This window comes from Bos mutus, chromosome 1 (assembly GCF_027580195.1).
Source record: "Bos mutus isolate GX-2022 chromosome 1, NWIPB_WYAK_1.1, whole genome shotgun sequence".
In the NCBI taxonomy this organism is placed as follows: Eukaryota; Metazoa; Chordata; class Mammalia; order Artiodactyla; family Bovidae; genus Bos; species Bos mutus.
The window spans coordinates 48,685,535-48,700,783 of record NC_091617.1 but is presented as its reverse complement, the minus strand read 5'-3'; positions in this window follow the sequence as shown (position 1 = coordinate 48,700,783).

Genomic DNA, 15,249 nt, shown 5'->3' with positions numbered 1-15,249 from the left:
TGAGTTTAGAGTGCTTCAGATTTTAAAGTGGAGATCATTAGTAGGCAAATGGATTGAGGAATTAGAATTGGGAATGGGATATCTAAATAAAATATATCATTTAAGAAGTTTTCAGCATACAGATGGTATTTAAAGCCCCAGACCAGATGAGGTTACCAAAGAAATGAGCATGCTAGAGAAGAGAAGACAACCCAGAAGTGAGCCCTGCATCATTACTACAACATTAAGTAATCTGGGAGACAAGGGAGAACCTAAACAGAATGAAGGAAAGAAGTAACCCATAAAGCAAAAAGTGAAAAAGAAAAGAGCCAAGTCGGGAGAAATCATCAAAGATTAGGAAACAACAGCTGTATGAGATGCTGCAGAATGGTCAGATAAGATTGGGAATGAAAATTGACTTTAGGGGATGTAAGTATGAGAAAGTCATTAGTGGCCCTAACATGCAGTTTCACTGGGGTGATGGAGGTGAAAAAGTTCTCAAAGTGGGCTTAAAGATAATAAGAGGAGATGAAGTGGAGACCTTAATATGGCAACACTTTCAGAATGTTGCTGCAAATGGGAGCAAGAAATGGGAGAGCAGCTTGCTGGAAATAGTGAGCTCAACATGTTTGTATGCCATTAGGAATGATCCAGCAGAAAGAACAAACTTGATGTGAAGGGAGTGGAGTAATGCTGGAATTAGAAGGGCTGCATTTTAGCACCTAGATTTCCAAGTATTCTGAGTGCCCTACATGTATCAGCTTGATTCATTCTCATGCTATCCTATAGGATAGTTATTAACATCCCCATTTTACCCAGGGTCATAACTCGTTAGTAGGTGGTAGAGCTAGGGACTGAATTCAAGCATATTAGCTTCAAAGCCTCAGCTGTTAAACTCTGACATCTGATTTCCTGTCCCGTATGCAGGACTTTAGCCCCTGTGACCTTGCAGGAGCTGAATTCCCATCTGCGACAGCCTTTTTCTGACCTGGAGCCTAGCATGGCTATATGTGGTTCACTTCAACTCAGTAATGCGTAATTTTGTTACAATTCTTGTTTACAGAGATCATTACAGTGGTTTTAAGTTGTATTTTTCTTTTAGAATTTCACTTTTTATGTTTAATCATCATTGTTATTTGTTTGGTGTAGGAGAATGTATGAATGTATTGACTTACTATGCCCAACCCTATATATTTATGAAGACTCATAATGACATTTACAATTTAGGAAATATTGCAAATTCAATTCTAAATTTTTATTTCATGTTTTTAAATTTATTGGCAAACTCTCTCATATTCTCACCTTAGCATTGAACTTGTCATTTTTCTTATGTTTTTCATTCCTAATATTTTGCTCCATGCATTGAAATTTGCTTAAATTTCCTTATGCTTAGTGTCAGTTTTTTAATTTTTAGAGAATGCCCTCTGTATTCTGAGCTGATAATCCATGTTCCAACACCTTATTCAACATTTTATTCAAAAATAACTTTCTAGGAATTCTCTCTGGATTCACTTCCTATACCACTCAGATCACATCTTTCATTTTTATAGTAGATTGTTCTCTACTGACTGATAAATTGTAGCTATTCTCTAGATATATTCAGTATTTCAAATCCCATAAATATGTTTTAGTTTCTTAGAGGGCTGCAATATTGCCATCTGAGTTTTTTAAAAAGTACATTCTCTCCTGGCAATGATAGCTATGTTTTGGGTAATAACTTCTACTCAAAGTTCTATATGCTGTGCTAATCGCTTCAGTTGTGTCTGACTCTGTGCGACCTTATGGACTGTAGCCTGCCAGGCTCCTCTGTCCGTGGGGATGCTCCAGGCGAGAATACTGGAATGGGTTGCTGTGCCCTCTTCCATATCTTTCCAATGCAGGGGTCGCGCCTGTGTCTTCTGAGTCTTCTGCATAAATAAATTAATCCTCATCTTATCTGTAATGGGGACAAAAATTATAACAAAAACCATAAAATGAGATGTGAATTCTTTTCTTTATAAGGAAGTGGCAGATAACATTCAAGAGGAAATTAAATACTTATGACTGCATAATTTCAATTGTTCATTCATTGAACAAGTATTTTTCTTTAACTTCTAGGTTCCAGGCACTGTCCCAGGCACTGTTCTAACTACTTGAACATGAGTATTGAACAAAACATAGTAAAGTCCCTCTCATCATTAAGCTCCATATAGATCCTATAGGATAAGCAGATGATGTAATGTCAAAATTCATCTAAAGAAGTGAATCTGGAATAAATAATTAAATGAACAACAATTTTTTTTTTTTTGATGGATAGTTCTAAGGCCTAAATGTTTGGTGAAGAGTTAAGTGGTCTACTTAAAAACATGAGGGTTACTGTAGGGTGGGGACCTATAAGGGGGAAAACAAGAAGTTCAGGGATGACTGTCAGGTATCACCACACATTCACTGACATGTGAGATACCCAAAATGACAACTTTGACATTAAATGGGAATACAGTTCTTAACTTTTATTTAGGGTGCTTCAGTTCTGTTCAGTCCCTCAGTCGTGTCCGACTCTTTGCGACCCCATGAATTGCAGCACGCCAGGCCTCTCTGTCCATCACCAACTCCCGGAGTTCACTCAAACTCACGTCCATCGAGTCGGTGATGCCATCCAGCCATCTCATCCTCTGTCGTCCCCTTCTTCTGCCCCCAATCCCTCCCAGCATCAGAGTCTTTTCCAATGAGTCAACTCTTCGCGTGAGGTGGCCAAAGTACTGGAGTTTCAGCTTTAGCATCATTCCTTCCAAAGAACACCCAGGGCTGATCTCTTTTAGAATGGACTGGTTGGATCTCCTTGCAGTCCAAGAGACTCTCAAGAGTCTTCTCCAATACCACAGTTCAAAAGCATCAATTCTTTGGCACTCAGCTTTCTTCACAGTTCAACTTTCACATCTATACATGACCACTGGAAAACCACAGCCTTGACTAGATGGACCTTTGTTGGCAAAGTAATGTTTCTACTTTTGAATATGCTATCTAGGTTGGTCATAACTTTTCTTCCAAGGAGTGCTTAGATGATTAAAATTTATATCTTGTTACTTATTGTCTCTTTACTCTGTGTTCCTTTTTTTTCCCTGCCTCTTTAAAAATTGACCGTTTTTGTGATTCAATTTTATCTTCTATATTAGCATGTGATTGCATGCATGATGCTAAGTTGCTTCAGTCATGTCAGACTCTTTGCAACCCTATGGACTGTAGCCTGTCCGGCTCCTCTGTCCATGGGATTCTCCAGGTAAGAATATTGGAGTGGGTAGCCATGCCCTCCTCCAGAGGAACTTCCTGATCCTCGGATCAAACCCACATCTCTTATGTCTCCTGCAGTGGCAGGCAGGTTCTTTACCACTAGTGCCACCTGGGAAGCCCAACTTATGATTAAACCCTATCTAATGGATCTAGGCCAGTGGGTCTCTGGGCTGCCCTGGTAGCTCAGTGGTAAAGAATCTGCCTGCAATGCAGGACACCTGGTTTGATCTCTGGACCAGGAAGACCCCTGGAGGAGGGCATGGCAACCCACTCCAGTATTCTTGCCTGGAGAATCCCATGGACAGAGCAGCCTGGTGGGCTGCAGTCCATAGGGTCGCCCAGAGTCAGATACAACTGAAGTGACTAAGCAGCAGCAGCAGCAGTTGGTCTCTATATTTGTGACTACTTGGCAATACTGGAGACCTTTTTGGCTGTTCCAGCTGGGAGATGCTACTGGCATCTAGATGATGGAGGTAAGGAATCCTCCTAAACATACTGGAATGCAAGGGCAGGCTTACAAAACAAAAATTACCGGGCTCAAAATGTCAACAACTCCAAGATTGAGAAAGTACGCTCTCAAGTGTTTACAAAATAGATTCTTAAAATAATTTTTAAAATTATGTATTTGTTCACTTTAAATTTATTTATCTTAATTGGAGGATAATTACTTTGGATGAAGAAGGAAATGGCAACCCACTCCAGTATTCTTGCCTGGAGAATTCCATAGACAGAGGAGCCTGGTGGGCTACAGTCCATGGGTTTGCAAAGGGTCAGACAAAACTGAAACGACTTAGCACAATTGTTTTACAATATTGTGATTGTTTTTGCCATACATCAAAAAGAAATTATTTCTTTTGAAATTATAGTTGACTTACAACATTTTACATATGCAGCACAGTGATTCAGTTTTATATGTATATATATATTGTTTCAATTCTTTTCCCTTATAGGTTATTACAAGATACTGAATATAGTTTCCTGTGCTATATAGTACGTCCTTGTCATATGCATATTTTAATCCCAACCTCTTAATTTATCCCGCCTCCACTTTTCCCCTTTGGTAACCATTAGTTTGTTTTATTTCTGAGTCTATTTCTGCTTTGTTAATAAGCTCATTTGTATCTTTTTTTTTTAAGATTCCACATACAACGGATATCATATGATTTGTCTTTGTCTGACCTCACTTTGTATGATAGTCTCTGGGTCCATCCCTATTGCTGCAAATGGCATTATTTCATTCATTTTATGGGTGAGCAATATTCTGTTTTTAGACTATTACATCTTGTTCATCCATTCATCTGTTGATGGACACTTGGGTTGTTTCCAGGTTTTGGCTATTCTAAATCTTGTTGCTATGAATATTGGGGTGCACATATCTTTTCGAATTAGGTTTCGTCTTTTCCAGATACATGCCCAGGAATGGGATTGCCGGATCATATGGTAACTCTTAAGAAACCTCTACACTTACACAATATAGATCTCGAATTTACAAGCATCTTTTAAATATTATTATAAAATTTCAAGTAAAGTGCAGTATTGAGACTTTCTCAGTATTCCGCTCCTCTCCTAGAGGTAGACAACAATTCTCTCTCCTTTCAAATGTTTCCTGAACGCTTCTCTCTTTCCCCATTGCAATGAATTCCGCTTGTAGTAGTGCAGGCTCTTAAGCATGTGTAGGTATTCCACCTTTCTCCCACTGGCAGATGGCTTTTGCCTATTAGTACAGGCCTAACCCAGGGGTAATATATCTTGCCAAGTGCCACAGCAAGTCTTGGCGAATAGGAGGTCTTCTACTCATTCCCTAACAGGGACTTATCTTATGCAAGAGAAGATTCCAGAAGATAGCAGATTCTGTGCCTGTCCTGAAGCATGAATGGTGCCCCCAGGTGCTGCTACTCAAACCTCAAACCTACACCAACCCCTGATGTCCACACCACCCAGATGGCATTCACAGATCTTCTACTTTGCCCCTAATTTGGGGGGAGAATTTCTTGGAGGTCTTTGAAAAAGACTGGAGAGTGGATGAAAGTTCCCTTTGTATCTGAGGTGCCCAAGTATTCTAAACTGTTGCACTAGTTCACACTGAATCATAATTAACTTATTAAATTTCAGGTGATTCTTTCTTAGATACTTATATAAAGGTTACCTTCTTTCCCTCTCTTCCTATTTTATGATGCAACTAATTGAAACCATGCAATCTACTTCTCGAAGGGGCTTGTTTCCATTTGAAATATAGTTGATCAGGTTTCTTTGTGGTTTCAACTTTGTAAAGGTCTCCAAAAATTATGATTTCTTAAGTTATCAAACTTTTCCTTGTTAGAGTTTTGGATTCTCACTTAGCACCAAGTAACATAGCATTGAAATACACAAAGCAGACAGGGTACAGATACGCCAATACACAAAGACTGTACAGGATACTACAGTCTACTCAGCCAATAACCACAGTCTATGGCAAAGTAGTGGCATGCTTGGGGCTGACCAATGGTTCATTATTTAAAGGTAAAACCTTATAGTGTGAGTATTCATCACAATTCATACATGTGCAGACATATGCACATATACATACATCAGGACTTTCCCAACATAGTTCTCATCTTGTGATTTCTACATCTTGTGAACTTTGTATTTTCTTGTTTGATTCTATTATAATTCTATTCTATGTAAAATGTTGATTTCTACCTGATAAATTGATTTCCCCACCCATTAATTAATAAAATTATAGTTTACAAAATATTGGTTTAAACTGTATTTCTATAGGTGAAATAATTGTTTCAAAAGTACACATTTGTATAATCTCTTTTAGTTAAGAAATTAAATAGAATTTGTTAAATTTTATTAAAAGAGAGATACTGTGAAAAATCTTTGCTTACCTAACAAAAATGATGACAGGAGTACTTGAGAAAAAGAAGTAAATGCATCAGAAAGTGCTGAGATCAATGCAAAAACATGAAATGTCTATCTGTCTAACTAATTCATGAATATAACCAAGACAAATAGAAATGTTTAATATAAATAGTAAAGTTCTCTCTTCTCTCTCCTCTTTCCCTATACCACTAACCAAATTAATTACTGTAATGGCTTTAGTGTTTTCTTGTGTACCCTTCTTAAAATTTTATATATAAGTTCAAGAAAAGGCATATGCACCTTTTATACAGAGAGTAACAACAGCTCACTTCATTCTGTATCATTTTATAACATACATTTTTCCCTCAATTAATCCATCTTAGAGCTATCAAGTACTTTTTAATTCATTTTAAACTTCTGCCTAATAAGGATTTTAAAAATAAATCATTTTCTTATTTATGGATATTTAGATTTTATTTTTCAGTTTTTAACTCTTACACACAGTGCCACAATCAATCATCTATCTTGTATGTATTGGGGCCACATTTTCATTTCAATCTTCCCTTCAGATAAGTACTTAATAATGGAATTAGTTGGAAAAAAATATGCATGTTAAATATGTTAAATTTTGATATTAAGTATGTTAAATTTTGATATTAAGTATGTTAAATTTTGATATTGGTATGTTGCCTTCCCAAAGATCATTTCACTTTATTTCCCTTCTGTTTGTATGTGAGAATACCTCATTACTCAGATTTCCATCCTATTCCTAGCATCGTACTTATCTGTAGTATTTATTATTCCTCTGATGCTTGACTTAGTTCTATTTTATAATATAGTGTGTGTATGAGAGAGAGAATGAGTATGTGTGAGCATTGTGTGTGTGTGTGTGTTGTGACTTTTGTCCTTCAGTAATTCATGGCAAACTGAGCTGTAATATAAATTTGGGAGGTCATACTTTATCAATGTGAAAAAATTAAAAAATCTGAACAAATTTCAACATTTTTATTTTCTTCTATGTTGTTTTTAGATATATGTTGCAACATAAAAATCACACTTCAAACTTAGTAACTTAAAACAATAGTATTTTTTTCCAGTAAGTCTGGGCTGACTGGTATCAACAGGATAGTTCTTTTCCTCGTCTTTTTAGAGATTATCAGTGTTGGGGGGGCAATTTAACTTTGTTGAAAGTAATGTGCACTTCATATTATTAATGTAGAATACTAAGATGGGATTAAAACTGATGTGGAGAAAGGAAATTAATGAATGTAGGTACTTTGGGTACAAAACCTGATGATCAAATAAATTATTAAAAATTATATCTACCCAAGTGATTGATTTTTTTCTAACATTAATACAATGAGTTATTGAATCTGAGCTTATTGAAACCACATTCTGTTTAAGGTTCCCTTCGAACAGCCTGATGGGAACATCTATAAATTGTCCTGTTTCTTCTGTTTCCCACCCTAAATGCCCCAATATAGTTCTATTTATTTAGTTATTATATATCACCTACTGTCTTTGCTCCAAAGCACTCTGTGGACAGAACACATTCAATCAAAATGTAGGCTAGGAAATGTGGTTCTGTTGACTAAGCCAATTCTAGAATTTCTCTCTAGGGCACAACCTTAAAACACAACCTGAAACAACATTTTGCTATTTAATTCCTCAGCAGAAAAGTAGCTCTGCTGAGATGGAATAAAGTTAGGACTGCCTAGGTGAACATGGACATTCGGTATTGATAGTGATCAGAGCCTGGGTTACTCAAATACTATTTTAAGTAAGGAAACATAGGACCAATGTTGCCAAGTTCAAGAATTATAATTGTAAACATACATTCTTCTCATGTGGGTGGAACTTACGCTTGTGACTGCAAGGTAGAGCAAAGAAGAAAATCAACATTGATTCAGTAATATTGACATCTCTGAGGAACAAAGGTAGAAACTCAGATCAGGGTGTTCAGTATTTGAATCAACATAGATCAGTCTTTGGATGCTCAGTCAGTGCTACTTATATTGCTCTTTGCGATTGCACTATTCCAGCTGGAGATGCTTCTTGTCAGCTTCATCATGAGCCCATTGCCCTGATTTCTGCTGTCATCATTTCCAAGTATTTATACAGCTTTGAAAGTATTTACATAGCTCTGCATTTCCCTCACTTGGAGAAGGCCAGGGCAGTTTATTATTATTAGCTTCTATTGTTTCCAAATGTTCCACACTGAATTCAATTGTGCAAAGGGGATGCTTTTAATACTTGGTACTAACTACTATCAGCACTGTTCTGTAATCTCTTTCTGCTTATTCGCCTCTCTCATGTTCTTTATTAATAAATTCCATACCTTGTAATCATTTAGTCTCCACTTTAGCAGCATGCAGCAAAAAAAGAGAAAGCTGGTATTCTGGATTTCAAGAAATAGATATTGAAATGAAAGTCCTACTGTTCAACTGATATCTTGCTTCTACCCCTTGCCTTTGTATCAATACTTTGTTATAGACAAGTGGCTCTGCCTTCTATGATTCTTCATCCCTAGACTATGTAAGCCTGCCATAAGTAGAAGCCCACAAAAATAGTGTGATGGCAACTTCAAAGAGAAGATTGTATCCTGCTTCTGCTGAGACATAATATAAAAGAAACAAATGAAACATATATATACACACATATATACTCTCTCACATTGTTCTCTCTCTCTGAGAGAGAACAATGTGAGAGAGGGCACGTTGGTAAGATGATAAGATTTTGCATTCTCTTTTCTAAGGGTCTACTGAGTACAACAGGAACCCTTTAAAACCTAATGCAAGTCCATTGATTTTGTTGTTGTTGAATGTGAGACTGCATGCTTATCATCATTTCTGGCTCTAATTCCTTTCAGTTGTTTACAATAGTTTCCAGTTCATAGGCTAGGATAAATCAGACAGTACAAAACAGGCCCTTTTAAAGTCTTCAGGTTTTAAGAGAGAAATCTGGATATGAACTTAAAACACTTATGATGGACAATTTTTGTGTCAGCCTTACCCTCTGTTTATTGCTGTCATTTAATTATCTTATTTTTCATCTGTCTCCAATACATACCCCTAGGTACATAATTGAATTACACCATTTTGTTCATTCAATAACTGTGTTATACCTATGGCAAAACACTTCATTCTAGATACCTTATTCACTAGACCTTCTGGTTTGATTCTGTATAATGTTAGTTCTACTTTTTAATTAAATTCCATGATAAATAACTATCTCTATGGGTTAGTTGTGAATAACAAAAATACGATGTATCATACAATTTTGAAATTTAATAATTAAAACATCTGGAAATGTATTTTTTTTTTATTCAGAAGAATCTAAAACCCCATTAGGAAGCTTTCTTTTGTCTGACTAATGATGTATAAGAACAGTGAGAGTCATGGGTGATGGTTTTTCTTGGAAGAAATCAATTACTGTCTCATCTACTCTTTCCCTGTGGGAATAGAATGAATGAAAATACAATTTCAGTTGGCACAAAACCTTGCAAAATGTTTCCCTTTCCTGGCTAACATTTGAAAATGTTTCAAGTGAAAGATAGCACTAACTCTGATGTTTGTGTAATTTCTTTCTCCCTTCTTGCCTTTCTTTCACTGGATCACAGAAGCAATGCAAATTATACTAGATTAATATGATTCAGTTATTGTACTCTGAAATGTTTCATTTACCCTCATTGTAAGAATTTGAGAAATATTTAAACTTATTTTCTTTTCTAACCTGATTTGAAATCCAATAAGATAACTCCGAAGTAAAATTAGCATTTTTAATTTGTGTGAAAAATTTGTCTCTTGCTGATGGGGTTGGTGATGAAAAAGAAGTGACAAATTAATGTCTCTTATTTTTTAATTATTTAAACAGCCAGAATCCTGTCTTCCTCAAGTTTGGCCATAGGCTAAAGCTGTAACCCTCTTGAATGTTAAAATCATAAATAATCTAGGGATCCTGTCTTTTGGGACAAGAAATTCTAAGACAATAGTAAAGGAGGGCACTAACTATTCTCTTACCTCCCACAACTATTTGGTATAGATCCAACTCAAGCAAGCTATTACCTGCTTCTCCCTGGCCAAAAATACCCATTCATTCTGAATAAATTTATGCTCCTCAAAGACCATGAAGCTTCCCACTAAACTCCATGTGATATTTAACACAATCCAAGTGGTAGTTAAAAAAAAACTAAAAGAACTCTACATGTTAGACAGAGGAATGAGTAAAGGAGATTTCTAATGCAAACAGAAGTACTATGAGTAGGTAAATTGGACACTAGCTAACTTGCTGAATAAAGTCATGCAAACTCAATTGAAATAAATGAGAGTGGGTCTGGGTCACGAGTTTGCAACCTTTGCAGAACAGATCAATATTTTTAAAGTTCCTTTTAAGGAACAGTCACCCTAAAAGACTCCTGGGGAAGAGGGAAAATGCCCGTTGTTACACGTGTTACAGAAACTGCACATAGTACATCTCCCTTTGCAGATTTGTAATGTGATCAAACACATTAAAACAGTGGTCTCCAAATGGGGTCCATCAGTATCATAGGGTGCACAAGACAATTCAGCAGGAGGTACGAAGGAAGCTTGAGAACAATGTTTTTTAATTTTAATTTTTAGTTGGAGGATATTGCTTTACAATGTTGTGTTGGTTTCTGCTGTGCAACAGGGCAAATCAGTTATAAGTATACATATATCACCCCCCATTTAAACCTCCCTCCCACAACCTGCCCCCTCCCCCCACATACACACCACCTCACCCATGCCATCTCACCCCTCTAAGTTACCAGCTGACCAGGCTGAATTCCCTATGTTATATAGCAACTTTCCGCTAGCTATCTTCCCAGGTGGCACTGGTAGTAAAGAACCGCCTGCTAACACAGGAGACATAAGAGATGCGGATTTGATCCCTGGGTCAGGAAGATACCCTGGAGGAGGGCATGGCAACCCACTCCAGTATTCTTGCCTGGAGAATCCCATGGACAGAGGAGCCTGGTGGGCTACAGTAAAGAGTCAGACACGACTGAAGCAACTTAGCATGCATGCACTAGCCATCTCTTTTACATATGGTGATGTGTATTAATCAATGCTACTCTATTTTTATATTTTTGTTTTATTTTGTGCATTTTATAAAGTACATATTATTATCATGAGTAAGTTATTCAATTTACATGTGAACACACACATTTCTATTGGGAATATGTGCTCAACTGTTACTGATGAAGTGTATGAAGAAAAAAATTGCAAACTTCTTCGTTAAGGCATCTGAGAACTTTAGTAGTAAAGCAACATTACTTTGAAATTGTATCACCATAGGCTACTTTATGTGTGTATATGCATCCTTGATTATGATACAGTGAAACACACTCTGTGAATCACACTTTTAGCAGCCAGAGGGTTATTTTTGTTTGTTTGTTTCCCCCTTCCCCCATTTACTATATCTTCTAACAGGCAAATGATAATGACCTGGATTTTAGAGTGTTTTGCAAATGCAGTTATTCCTGGAAAGTCTTGATCAGAGAGAACATAGTAAAGCAAATGTATCAGGAAGAATTTTTACCTTCTTGGCAGCTGAGAAGTTAGCTTATCAAACTTTAATGGATGCTGTTAAAAGACATGAGATTCCTGGGTCACAGATGAATGACGGCCTAACTGGTAGCCAGAGTGTCAGCATTTTGGGGTGGGGTTGGGAACCATTCTCTAAGACTCACTTCCCACAAGTAGACATGAGGAAAACTGGCTAACAGCTGCATAGATCACAAGCTGCTTTCAGGTGGGAAATCCTGAGTTTTAGGGGGTTTGGATCTTATATAATGGGATAAAGCATGCTTCCACTTCAGATAAAGACACTATATCTGTCTTTCAAGTCTGTTCATTATTTTCCTTGAAAAAAAATTGTCATGAATCAAAGGCAGTTGATGCCTCTGCCTGCAAAATATGTAGAAACATGCAAAATCGTGGAGAATTGTCTCTCATTTAAGCTGTGCTAATGGATTTGGCTTTACAAAGAGTAAGCCAGCATACCTGCACCTAACCAATGATCTCTTTCAAATTCTTCCACACAGGATCATCTTTGTGGATACACAACCAGTGCAAACATGCAAAGCCCATTCTCAGAAGCCACACCTTGAACTATGGTTTAATGATCTGTGATTGCTCCAGGTTATTGTCTTGAAACTCTTAATAACGTTATCTTCAGTTAGTTCAGTTTAGTTGCTCAGCCGTGTCCGACTCTTCACGAACCCATGAATCACAGCACACCAGGTCTCCCGTTCCATCACCAACTCTCAGTGTTCACCCAAACTCATGTGCATTGAGTCGGTGATGCCATCCAGCCATCTCATCCTCTGTCGTCCCCTTCTCCTCCTGCCCCCAATCCCTCCCAGCATCAGGGTCTTTTCCAATTAATCAACTCTTTGCATGAGGTGGCCAAAGTACTGGAGTTTCAGCTTCAGCATCAGTCCTTCCAATGAACACCCAGGACTGGTCTCCTTTAGGATGGCCTAGTTGGATCTCCTTGCAGTCCAAGGGACTCTCAAGAGTCTTTTCCAACACCACAGTTCAAAAGCATCAATTCTTTGGTGCTCAGCTTTCTTCACAGTCCAACTCTCACATCCATACATGACCACTGGAAAAACCATAGCCTTGACTAGACAGACCTTTGTTGGCAAAGTAATATCTCTGCTTTTGAATATGCTATCTAGGTTGGTCATAACTTTCCTTCCAAGGAGTAAGTGTCTTTTAATTTCATGGCTGCAGTCACCATCTACAGTGATTTTGGAGCCCCCAAAAATAAAGTCTGACACTGTTTCCACTGTTTCTCCATCTATTTCCCATGAAGTGATGGGACCAGATGCCATGATCTTAGTTTTCTGAATATTGAGCTTTAAGCCAACTTTTTCACTCTCCTCTTTCACTTTCACGTTGTCTTAGATCTAATGTTTTGTAAATGAAGTCCTATGAGACAATAGAGCAGTTGCCAGGCCCTTGGAGTCCTGGTTTATGCATAATCCCATCTCTTGCTGCCTCCCTGCCTCCTGAGAATCAATTCTATGCCATTTACTGTCCCTGACACCCCATACTCTGCCCAGCCTCCCCACCTGAGGAAGCCTGTTTCTCTTTAGGACAGTGACTGGGTTATGTTAATTGGGGGAGGCCTTTGTTTGCTGTAGCCCTTCTCCCCACATGAAGGCCTTGGATGGATTGTAAGAGCAACAGTCACACATACATCCAGAAGGTAGTCAGGCTGAGACCATGGAAGAAGGCTCCTAGCCTCACCTTGATCCAATGCACTGTAAGTACTGAGGATACATCCATATGTGCATAGGAGCTTAAAGACCCTGGATATTTCCTGTTCTCCATGGTTTGTGCAGCAAGCCTGTGGAAAGAGGAAGTGCCTAGTTTGACATTTCCAGGTGAGCCTTGCCCCCTTCAGGGTCCAACACATCCATCTAACAGCAGGAAGGAATAGTTGCCCAGCATGACCTGAGCTGCCAGCAGGGCCCCCAGAGATGTTAGTGTTTGCACTAGCCTAGTGAGTATCCAGATGCCCAAGGGAGCAGTCCTCCTGCTGACTCCATGCCTGGCAGGGTATCTTTTCTGCCTTCCAACCTTCCTGAGTCTAGTTTTCATTGTCTTTCATAGTCATTTTGAGGCATCCTCTGGGGATTAACTCTGGCATAAAAATTGCATAATTTTCGTAATTCTTTAAATGAGTTAGAGCTTTCATATTTCCAGCTAAAACTGGCATTGTAAAATATAAAAAGGAATGCTTAAATTAAATGCCAGTAATTAAATATTTTAACTTTCCTTTATTTAGAGTGATATTATATGACAGAGAAAATACATGATGGCAAGCCGAGAAAGAGATAGCAGAAGAAAGGGAAAGTTTATATATAGTATTTTTTGGTGCTTCTCCCCCACCCTGTTTTTGCAAGAAGGATCCTTGCATTTTCATTTTGCACTTGGCCACTGTGATTTATGCATCCAGCCCTGCTCACCCAAGATATCCCTGCTTCACCTCACTCATTGCCCTTCACCTCAGAGCTCACTGGATTTGAAAACTGTTGAGGAGGTGCCCAAGCTCTGCATCTGTACCATACTCTTTTTCACTTTTTTTAAAACAAGTGACAAAGAATCCCTGCTTCTATTGTCAAGAGGACAGTCTTACAACCTATCCCCTTGCATACTGCACCCTTTACTCTTGTTCTTGTCAGGGATCTCCACTTGAATTTATCCTTTCACTTGAACCATGAAATCTTCACATTTTTCACCTCTCCTGTACAATTCATACAAACTTATACTGTTAACTTTAACATGTACAAATAACATCACATTCAAAACAGGAAAATCTCTTAACCCTTCAACCCTGCTTTTAGTTGCCTTTTCATTTTTCTCCTCTCATTTGCAGCAAAAATTCTTAAGACTTGTGCACATTCATTGTCTCCCTGTCTTCACTTGAAATTCAGTCATCTTCCCACGCCACTCCTGCTACTGTCTGCATATCTCCACTGAATTTGCTTATTAAATTACCAAATAATCCCTTAATACCAAATTCACTGCTTGCTTATCCAGTCCCCATCTTACATGACTCTTCAGTAGCATTCAACATAGTTAATGACTCCTTCCTTCTCGGAATTCCTGGTTTCCGTGACTTCTCACTCACCTCACTATTCATCCACCTTGTTGGCTACTTATCAGTTTTCTGCTGACTCCTTCTCTTTCACCAAAACTTTAAATGTTGGAATGCATCCAAAATTATATGCTAGGAGAAAAAGATGGTGGAGAGGTAGGTGGATATGTAGTACATCTCTCTTCATGGATATATCATGAATACACCTTCAGACACAGAAGTGCATGCAGAACACCAACTGAAAATGGACAAGAGTACCTGACTAGAGGAAAAGAGTATATAAAACCATGAAAAACTTGAGATCAAGCCCTGATCCTTTGCAGTAGGAGCATCAACTCCAAAACCCTAGACTACCAGAGAACTAACCCTAGGGAGTATCAAATAGGAATACAAAGGAAGCCACTTGAATATAAGACCCAACGTCACCTGACCACCAGTAGCACCTTGTGCAGGATGCCACATCTAAACAACGAACAAAACAAATGTACAAACCAATCATCAGCAGACAGGGTACCACCTCATTCAGCC